Genomic DNA, 13,297 nt, shown 5'->3' on the forward strand with positions numbered 1-13,297 from the left:
AGGGAGCCTGCTTCCCCCTCTCTCTGTCTGCCTCTCTGCCTACCTGTTATCTCTCTCTGTCAAATAAATAAATAAGGGGTGCCTGGGTGGCTCAGTGGGTTAGGCCGCTGCCTTCGGCTCAGGTCATGATCTCAGGGTCCTGGGATCGAGTCCCACATCGGGCTCTCTGCTCAGCAGGGAGCCTGCTTCCTCCTCTCTCTCTCTGCCTACTTGTGATCTCTCTCTGTCAAATAAATAAATAAAAATCTTTTAAAAATAAATAAATAAATAAATAAATAAATAAAATTGGTAACACCATATATGAAAATATTGGAAGAAATCTCAAAGTAGTAGTACCTTGTGATGTAGAACAGAATCCCCTCTTCAGAGGGACTATGTACAGTGACTTCCTTCCAAAGAGCACAGTATGCAAAGGGGGGAAAATCGTAACTTCAGAGTGGAGAAAACTGGCAAATGCTGTCTCAGCCAGATGATTAAGGTCATTGCCAAAATCATATTGATAGATGCAACTGTCCTAGGTCCCTATGGTTGCTGTGATAGGTTAACACAAACTTAGTGGCGGAAGGACTTAGGGGTGCCTGGGTGCCTCAATCCGTTAAACATTCTACTCTTGACTTCAGGGTCCCGAGATCCAGTCCCATGTCAGGTTCCATGCTCAGCACAGAATCTGCGAGGTTCTCTCTCCTTCTGCCCCTCTCCCCACATCCTCTCTTTTTCAAATAAATAAATAAATTTTAAAATAAAATAAAATCAACAACTCGGCAAAGTTGATTCCCTCTTGGGGGCTTGAGGGAGAATCTCTTCCACGCTTCCCTCCTAGCTTCTGGGGGCTGCCTGCAATCTTTAGCATTCTTTGCTTTGTGACAACATAATTCCAATCTCTCTCTCCGTCACCACATGGCATTTCCTGTGTGTCTACCTCTATGTCTCTGTTTTCTTGTAAGGACACCAGTCATGGGATCAGGACTCATTCTAATTACGACCTCATCTTAACTTCATCACATCTGCAAGACCCTCTTTTCAAATAAGATCATATTCTTTCTTTTTTTAAGATTTTATTTATTTATTTTTCAGAGAGCAAAAGCAGGGGGAGCAGCAGGCAGAGGGAGAAGCAGGCTCCCCGCTGAGCAAGGATCTTGGTGCAGAACTTGATCCCAAAACCCTGGGACCATGACCTGAGCTGAAGGCAGATGCTTAACTGAGTCACCCAGGTGTCCCTAAGGTCTCATTCTGAAAGTCCAAGTAGACAGGCCTTTGGGGGAGATGATGCTATTTAAGCAAGCATAGTACCTTTGATGTGATGGAATGAAAACGGAACTTAACCTCTGGTCTTCTCACCGAAACCCACAACCTCCCCACTTTTTTGTGTCTGTATTCCTGTCTTTGTAAGTGTCTGCCTTTTCAGCTCAGGTCATGATCCCAGGATCCTAGGATCGAGCCCCGTACGCAGGGAGCCTGCTTCTCCCTCTCCCTCTACCTGCCGCTCCCCCTGCCTGTACCCACGCTTTCTTTCTGTCAAATAAATTGGTTAAGTAATTAAAATAATTATCCGTTCTTCGAAGGTTTGAAGGCATTCGTCTAGACAACTGGCTGATCCTTTTAGGGGCTATATTTTGTTTGAACATAAGAAAAAAAGAAAAGGGAGCAAGTTGCTATTTCTTACGAGGTTGCTGGTGTATTCCGATTTTCTACCTCTTCTTGAATCGGTTTTGGCCAGTGATAAATGTTCATGGATTACGGCTGTAACAGATGACCGCAAACTTAGTGACTTTGAAACAAGAAAATGCAGGTGGGGTCTGAGGGTTCGAGAGCACCAGACTCTGGGGGTTCCCAAGCCAGGTTCAGCCACTTACTGCTGACAAAATCCAAAGGCAGAGAGACAGTGGTGGTGAAACAGACGAATTTACTTCAGTGAGGCCAGCACTGGGGAAGACAGTGAACAGTTTCAGAGACTGTCTCCAAAGTGCCAGAAATAATTCCAGGTTTACCTAAGGGAAGAAGGTCGGTGGGTCCCCACAGATGGGCAGTGAAGATCTGGTCCATCATTGTCTTGGAGTCAGTCACCTGCGGAAGGGGTCCCGCTGGCTCGGGGCTGTTGTTGATGGCTTGACTGGATGGATAGTTCGGTTCCCAGCCCCGGTGACTTGCCCACCGGGTCTTTTGCCTGAGGTAAGAGATAAGCTGGAAAGAAGAACTTAATCAGTTAGAATGTTGAGGTCAACATGGAGATTGGTGGAGTCCTCTTTCAAAAACTTTATTTTGCAGCGGTCATAAGTCTGAAATGGGTTTCGTGGGGTAAGAGCAAGATGTGAGCAGGGCTGCAATGCTGCTGGAGGCTCTAGGGGGAAATCCATCTTCTTGCTTTTTCCAGCATTTCTAGACTGCCCATACCTCTTGGCTCATGGCTCCTTCCTCCATATTTTTTTTTTAAGATTTTATTTATTTACTCGACAGACAGAGATCACAAGCAGGCAGAGAGAGGTGGGGGGAAACAGGCTCCCCGCCAAGCAGAGAGCTCGATGTGGGGCTCAATCCCAGGACCTGGGGACCATGACCTGAGCCGAAGGCAGAGATTTTAACCCACTGAGCCACCCAGGTGCCCCTCCTTTCCTCCATCTTTGAAGTTCATTGCTCCAACCTCTGCTTCAGCACCACATTGCCTTTTTCTGATTTTGACCCTTTTGCTCTCCTCTTGTCAGGAGCTTTGATATTATATTGGCCCTATTTGATAATACAGGGTGATCTTTGCATGCAGGATCTTTAAATTAAGCCTGTCCACAAAGTCCCTTTGCCAGGCAAAAGGCAACACCCAGGGGTCGCAGAGGTTAGGGTCGCAGTGGCCATCTCTGGGGAACACTGTTCTGCATCCCACACTCACCGTGTTCTCAACGTGTCTCTGGTTCTCCTGATTCTTTATTCTGATGAACTCTTCATTATATAGCAGGTATTTTCTCGGGTTGCCATGTTTTATAAAGGATGTGCAAAGTATCCTTTGTTTCTAGCATTGTGTGTTACAGATGAAAAATCCAAAGCCGCTCGGATTCTTTTTATTGTAAGGAACCATGGCAGTCATTGTGGCTAATTTTCCAATATTCTTTTTTTTAAGATTTTATTTATTCATTTGACAGACATAGATCACAAGTAGGCAGAGAGGCGGGCAGAGAGAGAGAGGGAGAAGCAGGCTTCCTGCTGAGCAGAGTGCCTGATGCGGGGCTCAATCCCAGGACCCTGGGATCACGACCTGAGCCGAAGGCAGAGGCTTAACTCACTGAGCCACCCAGGCACCCCTAATTTTCCAATATTCTTTTCACTCCAAATGATTCGTCTTGGCTAGTCATGGTAATCTCATTTTCCTCGTCAGGGCTCCTTGTTGGAATGGACACATGTGCCTCAGTCATGGCCGTGAAACAAGACAGCAAATCTGATGCAAGTTTCTGGGAAAGACAGCCTTGTTTCTAAGAAAGACTCCTAGAAGGGAAAAGCCCTTATTTTCCCCTTCAGGTGTTGCTATATTGAAGGGCCCGTGGACAAAAGGACGAGGCCGATACAAAGTGAAGATAAAGCAAAGCTTTATTTCGCGCCAAGCATCGAGAACCAAACCAACCAACCAGGGCCGCCTCTTACAGAGAGGGCGACCCCTCCCAGCTTCACAGACTAGCTTTTATAGAGCAAAGGCCATGGGGTTGAGCCTGGCCACGCACAGGTGGCCAATGAGATCGCAACACACAGAGAAAGCTGCACAGTCATGCTAGGTCACACTCGGGTGGCCAATTGAACTATACTTCACCCCATAGTAGCTATTTGAACTAGCCTATCACCTTGGTCAGAATTGGTGCCCAAAAGGCAGGGCCCATGTTCTTTGGTAGCTAGGGAGGCAGTATGTACACCCACGGATTGGATGTCTCCAACTGGCTTGACTCATCCCTGCATTCTGGGCTCTGTTATTTCTACCTGAACTGATACGTCCTGGTATATGGGCTTTTTCATCAGGGGCCGGTCGGCCCTACTTTACCAGTTTCCCATACCCGTTTCTACGCGAGTTCCTCTGGGGGGCAGGGTCAATCTAAGTTCACTGCATAAACAACAAAATGGCTGTTCTACCGAGGTAGGGCTGCTCCAGGTAAGTAGGCCCATAGAATATCTAGGTGTGATCCCTAAAAGTCCAGCCATCCTGTCATGCTGCCAGCCCAAGGATGAAACCAAAACTGGAAAAGGGTATAGTCAAGGGAGTCACAGATTCAAAAGACTCAGAGAGAAAGGGCTCTAGCTCCAGGGAGATTATAAATACATCATTGTGAAAAGTAAGTTACTCTCATTTGCAAGAAGGGGAAAGTTTTTTAAAACTGTGATGTGCTTTATAATAAAAAATGGATACAGGGGCGCCTGGGTGGCTCAGTGGGTTAAGCTTCAGCCTTCCACTCAGGTCGTGATCCCAGGGTCCTGGGATCGAGCCCCACATCGGGCTCTCTGCTCAGCAGGGGGCCTGCTTCCTCCTCTCTCTCTCTCTCTCTCTCTCTGCCTGCCTCTTTGCCTCCTTGTGATCTCTCTCTGTCAAATAAATAAACAAAATCTTTTAAAACATTTTAAAAAATGGATACCATGTTTGGTTGTTCATCCCATTTCTGGCACAGAGCTCCCCAAACCATTGGAATTTCTCAAGTGAGAAGAGCAATCAAGATGCCTTTTGTTCTGTTCATGGTGACTCCTGGGCCTCACAAGGGTGAGGGCGGTTTGCTAGTTGAGGCCACTGTGTGATTAGAGGGTTGGAGCCTTCTGGGTTTACCCCCACCCTCCAGGAAGGGGAGAAGGCTTGGATCCAGATGGAGTTCAATCATCAATGGTAATGATTGAATTCGTTGTGCCTACTTAATGAAGCCTCCATAAAAACCCAAAAGGATGGGGTTCAGAGAGCTGCTGGGTTGGTGAGCAGGTGGATATCTGGGGACAGTGGCCCTTGGAGAACATGGAAGCTTCCTCCCTTCGCACATATCTTGCCCTGCACATGTCTTCCATCAGGCCATTCCTGAGATATATCCTCTTATAACAAACCCGTCATCTAGTCAACAAACTGTTTCTCTGAGTTCTTTGAGCTGCTCTAGCAAGTTAAGTGAATCTAAGGTGGGGGTCGTGGGTGTCTCCAGACTCTGGCCTGTTGGTCAAAAGTACAGGGGCCAGTCTGGACTTGTGCTTCTAAAGTGGGGAGACCAGAGGGTGAGGGGTGGCCTTAAAAGACAGCTCTTTACCCATGGGATCTGACCCTAGCTCCAGGTATATGGTATAAAAATTGACTTGACTTATAGGATACCCTGCTAGTGTCTAAGGATTGTTTGGTGGTGTGAAGAACCAGCCCCTACATACACACACACACACACACACACACACACACACACACTGGAATTCAGTACAGAATGCTTCTTACAAGCGTACACACACACAGAGAGAACCCACAGGTCACTAAGTAAAACACAGAAATGTAACAATTACTGGATGGCAGAACTACAGCTACCATCAAACTTCTCTCTCTCCCAGCGAGGAAAAAATTTACATGTCCTATTTAAGTGATTTGAGCTCATAATGGCAAAGGAACAAAAAAATAAAACTAGGCTTCCCAGTCGCGATACCAGAATCCCCAAGATAAAGGAAGAAATAAACTAATGACCAGAAATATGGACATCTGACCTTGCTCACCAAACAGTCCAACCATAAATCCCACCCCCTAGGCCCCCACCCCCACCATAAGGACATAAGTCTCTGTACGAGGGTCAGAATCAGACCAAAACCAGACTTGGCCAAAACCCAGATATAACCTGGGACAGAAACAGAGCCAAAGGACACATAGAAAACATAGGGTCAGTGAGACCCAAGCTTTATTGTTTCGTGAGATTCATGCTGGGCCAGGCCAGGGCAAACTGCCATGGAGAGGCTGCATTTAGGCAACAGGCTTGAGCAAAGTGAACTTGAACAAGGCAAAAGCGCCGCAGTGACCACCGATCTGAATGCAAACAGGATCCTTAAAAGACCCACTTCAAGGGGCGCCTGGGTGGCTCAGTGGGTTAAGCCTCTGCCTTTGGCTTGCGTTATGATCCCAGCGTCCTGGGATCGAGCCCGACATTGGGCTCTCTGCTCAGTAGGGAGCCTGCTTCCTCTTCTTTCTCTGCCTGCTGCTCTGCCTATTTGTGATCTTTCTATCAAATAAATAAATAAAATCTTAAAAAAAAAAAAAAAGACCCACCTCAAAATGGTCACAGACCCTAACGGACCAATTACAACTGGTGCAGTTCTTAAAATTGCCAAAAAAGGAAAAATTCCCTACATTCCCATTCTCTGACACTGCATCTGTCACCACTGCCTCGTGGCAGACACTCTCTTCTTTGTTGTCCTGCCCATGGCTTGCTTGCACTGTGTTCAAGAAACTTCTCTTTTGGACATGAACAAACATTTCTGCAAAGAAGACATACAGATGGCCAACAGACACATGAAAAAAATGCTCCACATCACTCGGCATCAGGGAAATATAAATCAAAACCACAATGAGATACCACCTCACACCAGTCAGAATGGCTAAAATTAACAAGTCAAGAAATGGCAGATGCTGGTGAGGATGTGGAGAGAGGGGAACCCTCCTACACTGTTGGTGGGAATGCAAGCTGGTGCAACCACTCTGGAAAACCGTGTGGAGGTTCCTCAAAAAACTGAAAATAGAGCTACCCTATGGTCCAGCAATTGCACTACTGGGTATATATCCTAAAGATACAAACATGGTGCTCCGAAGGGGCACGTGCACCCGAATGTCTATAGCAGCAATGTCCACAATAGACAAATTATGGAAAGAACCTAGATGTCCATCAACAGATGAATGGATAAAGAAGATGTGGTATATACACACAATGGAATACTATGCAGCCATCAAAAGAAATGAAATCTTGCCATTTGCGATGACATGGATGGAACTAGAGGATATTATGCTTAGCGAAATAAGTCAACCGGAGAAAGACAACTCACATGATCTCCCTGATATGAAGAAGTGGAGATGCAATGTGGGGGGGGAGGGGTTGGGAGGTAGGAAAAGAAAAAATGAAAGAAGGTGGGATTGGGAGGGAGACAAACCATAAAAGACTCAATCTCAAAAAACAGACTGAGGGTTGCTGGGGGGAAGGGGAACGGGAGAGGGTGGTGGGGATATGGACATTGGGGAGTGTATGTGCTATGATGAGTGCTGTGAAATGTGTAAACCTGGCGATTCACAGACCTGTATCCCTGGGGATAAAAATACATTATAGGTTTATTAAATTTTTTTAATTAAAAAAAGGGAAAAAAAAACTTCTCTCTTGTTCTGCCTTGAGTGAATTCTTTTTTTTTTTTTTTTTAAGATTTTATTTATTTATTTTACAGAGCAAGCACAAGTAGGCAGAGAGGCAGGCTCGGGGGGTGGGAGGCAGCAGGGAAGTAGGCTCCCTGCCAAGCAGAGAGCCCGATGTGGGGCTTGATCCGAGGATGCTGGGATCATGACCTGAGCCAAGGCAGAGGCTTAACCCACTGAGCCACCCAGGCCACCCAGGCCGCCTTCACCACAGGTCCCCACCCAGACAGGATACTCTATACTTGGAAGTGCTGCTTCCTTAGCTCTGGGGGGTAAACATTCCAGGCTTCCCCAGCGGACCCTTCTGCGGTGACAGGGAGACCTGGAAACAGATGCATTTTAGCCAAGAGAAGAACGTTGTCTGCAAAACTGTTCCAAGGTTGGCCGTGAAAGAATGGATTGCCAAATAAGAAAACACTACAGGTATTTGAAGAGGAGAAAAAGTTGCGATCTTCAAGTCCGTCCATGATACACACACGCGCGCACACACACACACACACACACATTTTTTTTCACATGAAAATCATATCCATAAAATTGCCACATGTCTTCAGATGTCGACATTGCAAATGTTGATGAGAAGGGTTTGGGTCAGGGAGGAAACAATTTATAGGACTCAGGTCTCATTAATTTGGGGAACCAGAACTTGACAGAGTGGGTTTGGGGTTTGGTTTGGCTTAGCTCAGGGTACAAAGTGTTTGCTTTGGATTTGCTCCTGCCTGGGACATGTACATAAGCACCCACTCACCGTGTTAGCAAAGTGTCAGCAATCAGAGTCGCTTTCCCTAAGAACATAAACTATAGAAGCCCTGGCAGGTATGCCTGAGTCTTCCTTCCCTCGGGCTCCTCTATGTCTAACTCTGGTCCAGTTTGCACAACTATCACACTGAGGAAAATAGCCTAACTGATACAGAAAGCTTTTTTCTGGGGCGCCTGGGTGGCTCAGTCAGTTGGGTGTCTGCCTTCCGCTCAGGTCATGATCTCCGGGTCCTGGGATCCAGTCCCGCATTGGGCTCCCTGCTCTTCGGGGAGCCTGCTTCCTCCTCTCTCCCCTTCTGTCCACCCATCCCCCGCTCATTCTCTCTCATAAATAAGCAGATAAATAAAAGACAACTTTCTTCTTCTTCCTCCTCCTTATATGGCCAATCTTGACTTTATCTTTAGAATTTCAATATTTCACTAGAATTTGTCTGAGATCAGGTTCTCCCTCAATTGCTCCTGACCTTGTGGTGCCCTTCATTCACGAGCTTCCTTAGCTCAGCCAAATGGTCCTCACTGACCGGGAAACCACTACCAACAGAGTAACTTGTCCCAAATTCTTACAAACTCTGAGGCCTCTGAATCCAGGTCTCCTGTGTTTTTCCCAATGTCCCCTCACCGTTTCCCGGTGGGTTTTGTAAAGGCAAACACACTCTTTAGTGAATCTGGGTACTGTTTTGTATGTCTGAGCTTTGTGCCTTAAGGATCCATGATGCATCGAAATAGCTTTGAAGGTATCTTACCCCACGGGGGTGCTCGTATGGATGAGCACTTACAGAAGGACCAACTGTGAACTCTGCAAAGTGGCAGAATCAAGATAATTCCAGTCCACATGTACACGCAACTCTAGCAACTTGGATGTCCCCAGACTGTTCATCCTGCTGAGAGCACTCTGTCATCTTTTCTTTTTTTTTTAATTTAAGAAAGAGAGTGGAGGGGGGAGGGGCAGAGGGAAAGGGACAAGCAGAGTCCCCACTGAGCAGGGAGCCTATTGCGGGGCTCAATCCCAGGACCCTGAGATCACGACCTGAGCTGAAGGCAGACGCTTAACTGACTGAGCCACCCAGTCGCCCCGAGGTCACCCTATCACCTGAAAAGTAAAATTTAAATGGTAGAACCTGATCTTGCCTGGAGTGGGAAACTGACGCCCTCCCCAATAGGGTCCTCAGAAGGGCCTCTGTGGTAGGCTGGGAGAACCAGACTCGGTGACTGATTTAGGCTTACACACTCTTTAGCGAATCTGGGTACTGTTCTGTGTGTCCAAGCTTTGTGTCTTAAGCCTTCATGATGCATCCAAGGGTCGACCTCTTCAAACAGGATGGAGTTCAGGCCGTGGTCGAGAAAGTGGGGTGAGAAATGATCCCTTTAAAGCACTGTGTGGTTCCTCTGGCATAGAATGGTGGAGGAACGGGTACAGAGCAGACAACTAGAGGTGAGTGTCTTCTGGTCGGAAGTGCTCAGGGAAAGCCAGTGTTCCTGCCCCAGAGAGAGGAGAGGACGGATCTCTCCTTCCCTTGGGCTTGGAGCTCTGTACTACCCCCCAGCAGGTACACCCACGTACACCTGGAAGGGAATGCCTGCTGGCCCCGCCCAGCCCGCACCTTGGGGACCTGATGTCACACCCTGAGATTTTAGGCCCAGCCAGCCAGTGTATAAAGGTGTGGCTGCCACTCCTTATGATCAACAAACAAACTCCAGGCAAGGCCAGAGGCTAACACCTGCACCAGCTGCTGCCTTAGCGAGCTCAGGATGCTGGCCGCTCGGAGGCCAGGCCTTGCTCTGCCACAAGGGAGCTCAACACCCCAAATCAGTCAGAAGCTCACTGGCTCAGCGCTGGCCTGGGGCGGGGGGTGGGGGAAGGGTGCAGGGCAGAGCTGGATGGGGGTTGGATTTGGAGGCTAAAAGGAGACACCCTAGGTCTTTCTCTGGAACAGCGTGAAATAAGCCCATTCAGTTCCCCACCAACGGAGACCTTTAGTTTCTGAAAGCAGCAGCATCATTGAGTGGAAAGAGCCACCCACCGGTAAATCAGGAGACCAGGGTTCTGGCCTTGCTTCTGCCATTTCCTGGAAGCATGACTGCAGCCCAGCCACCGCACCTTGAATTTCAACATTCTTGCAACTAAATGATAAGAATAATTCCTACTCGGTCTATTCCCATAAACTTTTTTTTTTTTTATTGTCATCTACACCCCCCAATGTGGGGCTCGAACTCACAACCTCCAAGACCTCCAAGATCAAGCCATAGGCTCTACCGACTGAGCCAGCCAGGCGCCCCTCTATTTCCATAAACTTATTGAGAGGCTTAAAGGATAAAATGTGTATAAAAGCACACTGTGAACTCTACTGAAGGATGCAAACAGGAGCCTTCCTCCTCTCCAAGATACAAGGGGTCTCACGGAATCTCTAGCTTGTTCTGTGTGTGCTCTATGACCATCACGGCAAACCGGTCTAGTCTTTCTTTGAACACCTTCAGTGATGGGTCTCATGATTTCTACCAGTTTCCTGGGGCTGCTGGAACCAGTTGCCACAAACCTAGTGGTTTAAACAACACCAATGTATTATCTCACAGTTCTGGAGGTCAAAGGTCCAAAGTAGGTCTCGCTGGACTACAATCAAGGTGTTGGCCGAGGGGTGCCTGGGTGGCTCAGTGGGTTAAAACCTCTGCCTTCGGCTCGGGTCATGATCCCAGTCCTGGGATCTAGCCCCATGTCGGGTGCTCTGCTCAGCAGGGAGCCTGCTTCCTCCTCTCTCTTTGCCTGCCTCTCTGCCTACTTGTGATCTCTGTCTGTCAAATAAATAAATAAAATCTTAAAAAAAAAATAAAGGAAACATTGGACAAATACAAAATAAAGATCACGCTATTTTAAAAATCAAAACCTTTTTAAAAAAAAAAAAATTTGTTGGCCGGGCTCCACTCCTCTTGGGAAGCCCCAGGAAAGAATCCATTCCCTCACCCTTCCTAGCTTCAGGAAGTGAGCTGTCCCTGTTTCTTGGACTCTTGGCTTCCTCCATCTTCAAAGCTAACAACACAGATGGAGTCCTTGTCAAATCACATCCATCTCCACCTGCAACCTTAATTCCCCTTTGCCGTGGGATCTAACATATTCACAGAGTCTGGGGATTAAGGCATGGACATGGTTGGGAGCCTCTCTTCTGCCTAACATACCCCAGAAGGGGGAGGCTCTTCATTCCGCCGAGACATAATATAAAATCCCCACCGGCCAGTCCTAATTCTGCTCTCGCATGATATGTGACTTCTCTGCTTCCCACATGATAGTTCTGGGAGCCAAGGAGATGGTTTCTTCTGTATTTTTTCTGTTAAAAAAAAAATTCTGTAGTTTCTTCTGGCGTGTGTGATCTGTCATTGACCCTCTTTCTACTGAAGCCTCCACATCTAACAAAAGTTGAGTTGTCATCCCTAAGGATGGTCTGTTCAGAGAACCCCAAACTCCCTTCATTAGGAAACTGGGAAGATGGGCAAAGAGCAATCTTTACCAACCCCTTTGATGCGTTCTTTTGAAAAGAAAGAATCAGCATATCACCATATCTCAACATACATAAATAAATATGTTTATTTATGGTGTCCGGCTTGGTGAATTTTCGCAGAGTAAACACACCTCCGTAACCAGTAGCCAGATTAAAGACAGAACATTACCAAGCCTTCCAAAGCCCCCTTGTGGCCTTCTAGTCACTAATCTTCCCAAATGAACCCACTATCCTGCATGGTAGCAGATTGAACTGTGCTTCCCCCACACTCTGCAAAAATATAATCCCTAAAAGCCACAAATGTGACCTTATTTGGAAAAAAAAGTCTTCTCATGTCATTAAATTAACCATCTGGAGAAGAGATCATCCTGGATTACCTGGATGGGCCCTGGCTCTTATGACAAGTGTCCTTACAGGAGACAGAAGAGGGAAAAGACCCACATGGGGAAGGGCATGGGAAGACAGAGAAGGAGAAGACAGAGAGGGAGACTGCCATGATGGGTCAGACAAGGTGTTCCTACAGCTGCCAGGAGCCAGAGGGGTAACCATGGGTTCTCCCCTGGAACCTCTGGAGGAAATAAAGCCGACATCTTGACTTTGGACTTCCGGATTCCTGCCTGTGAGAGAATGAATTCCTTCTGTTGAAAGTCATGGAGTGTGTAGAGATCAACGGTTATGGCAACCCTGGGAAATGAATACAAGCTCAGCTTCGCTCTGTTTTCTACTGAAGTAAAAAGAATTTAGTGAGGGTGCATGTTTTGTGTGTGACTTCTCTGATCCAGCGTTCTCTCTCAGCGCTGAGGGTTATCCCTGCTCAGGTGCGCGGTGGAAGTTGGCTCATTCTTATGACTCTGTGCTAATCCACTGTCAGAAAATGCCCGTGGGCAGGGCAGGATGTTTCCATTTTCTGTGCTTCCTCACCAAAGTGTGCAGTCTTCTCATTTTGGTCATCCTGGCATGTGTGTGTGTGTGTAGAACATTCTGCTTTTGATTCCATTCCCCTAAGAATTAATGAGATCTGTTCTCTTTTCACATTTTTTGGCCATTTCAGCATCTTAAAAAAAAATTTAGGGCGCCTGGGTGGCTCAGTGGGTTAAAGCCTCTGCCTTCAGCTCAGGTCATGATCCCAGGGTCCTGGGATTGAGTCCCGCATCGGGCTCTCTGCTCGGCAGGGAGCCTGCTTCCTCCTCCCTCTCTCTCTGCCTGCCTCTCTGCCTACTTATGATCTCTATCTGTCAAATAAAATAAATAAGATCTTTTAAAAAATTAAAAGATCTTATTTATTTGTTAGAGAGAATGAGCACAAGCAGGGGGAGCAGCAGGCAGAGGGAGAAGCAGACTTCCCGCAGAGCAGGAAGCCGGATATGGGGCTCCATCCCAGGACCCTAGGATCATGACCTGAGCCAAAGGCAGACGCTTCACCAACTGAACCACCCAGGCGCACCTGACCCCAAGAATATTAATAACAATGATGACTGAACTGTGTCCCCTCCCTGATTCCCCTGTGGAAGCTCTAACCCCCAGGGTGACTATATTTGGAGGTAGGGCTTTTAGGATGCAATTGAAGTTAAATGAGGTCAGAAAGGTGGGGCCTAATCCAATAGGACTGATGCCCTTATAAAAAGACGGCGTGCATTAGAGAAAAGGCCATGCGAAGACAGAGCAAGATGGCAGCCATCCAAGAGTGGCA

The 13,297-nt window shown here is 47.2% G+C and overlaps 1 protein-coding gene across 2 annotated transcripts in view; it reads right to left on the reverse strand.

The window, feature by feature from the left end:
- LOC132004568 (multidrug and toxin extrusion protein 1-like) overlaps nucleotides 1-13,297 on the reverse strand; it is a 53,728-nt gene that overhangs the window by 37,657 nt on the left and 2,774 nt on the right. Inside the window, exon 2 of one of the 2 annotated variants that reach the window (XM_059381122.1) lies at nucleotides 1,989-2,181. The exons of the other annotated variant lie outside the window; for it this stretch is intronic. The gene's annotated coding sequence lies outside the window, so the exon portion shown is untranslated. The remainder of the gene's footprint in view (nucleotides 1-1,988; nucleotides 2,182-13,297) is intronic. 2 annotated transcript variants of the gene reach the window in all.

This window comes from Mustela nigripes, chromosome 16 (assembly GCF_022355385.1).
Source record: "Mustela nigripes isolate SB6536 chromosome 16, MUSNIG.SB6536, whole genome shotgun sequence".
NCBI classification, from domain to species: Eukaryota; Metazoa; Chordata; class Mammalia; order Carnivora; family Mustelidae; genus Mustela; species Mustela nigripes.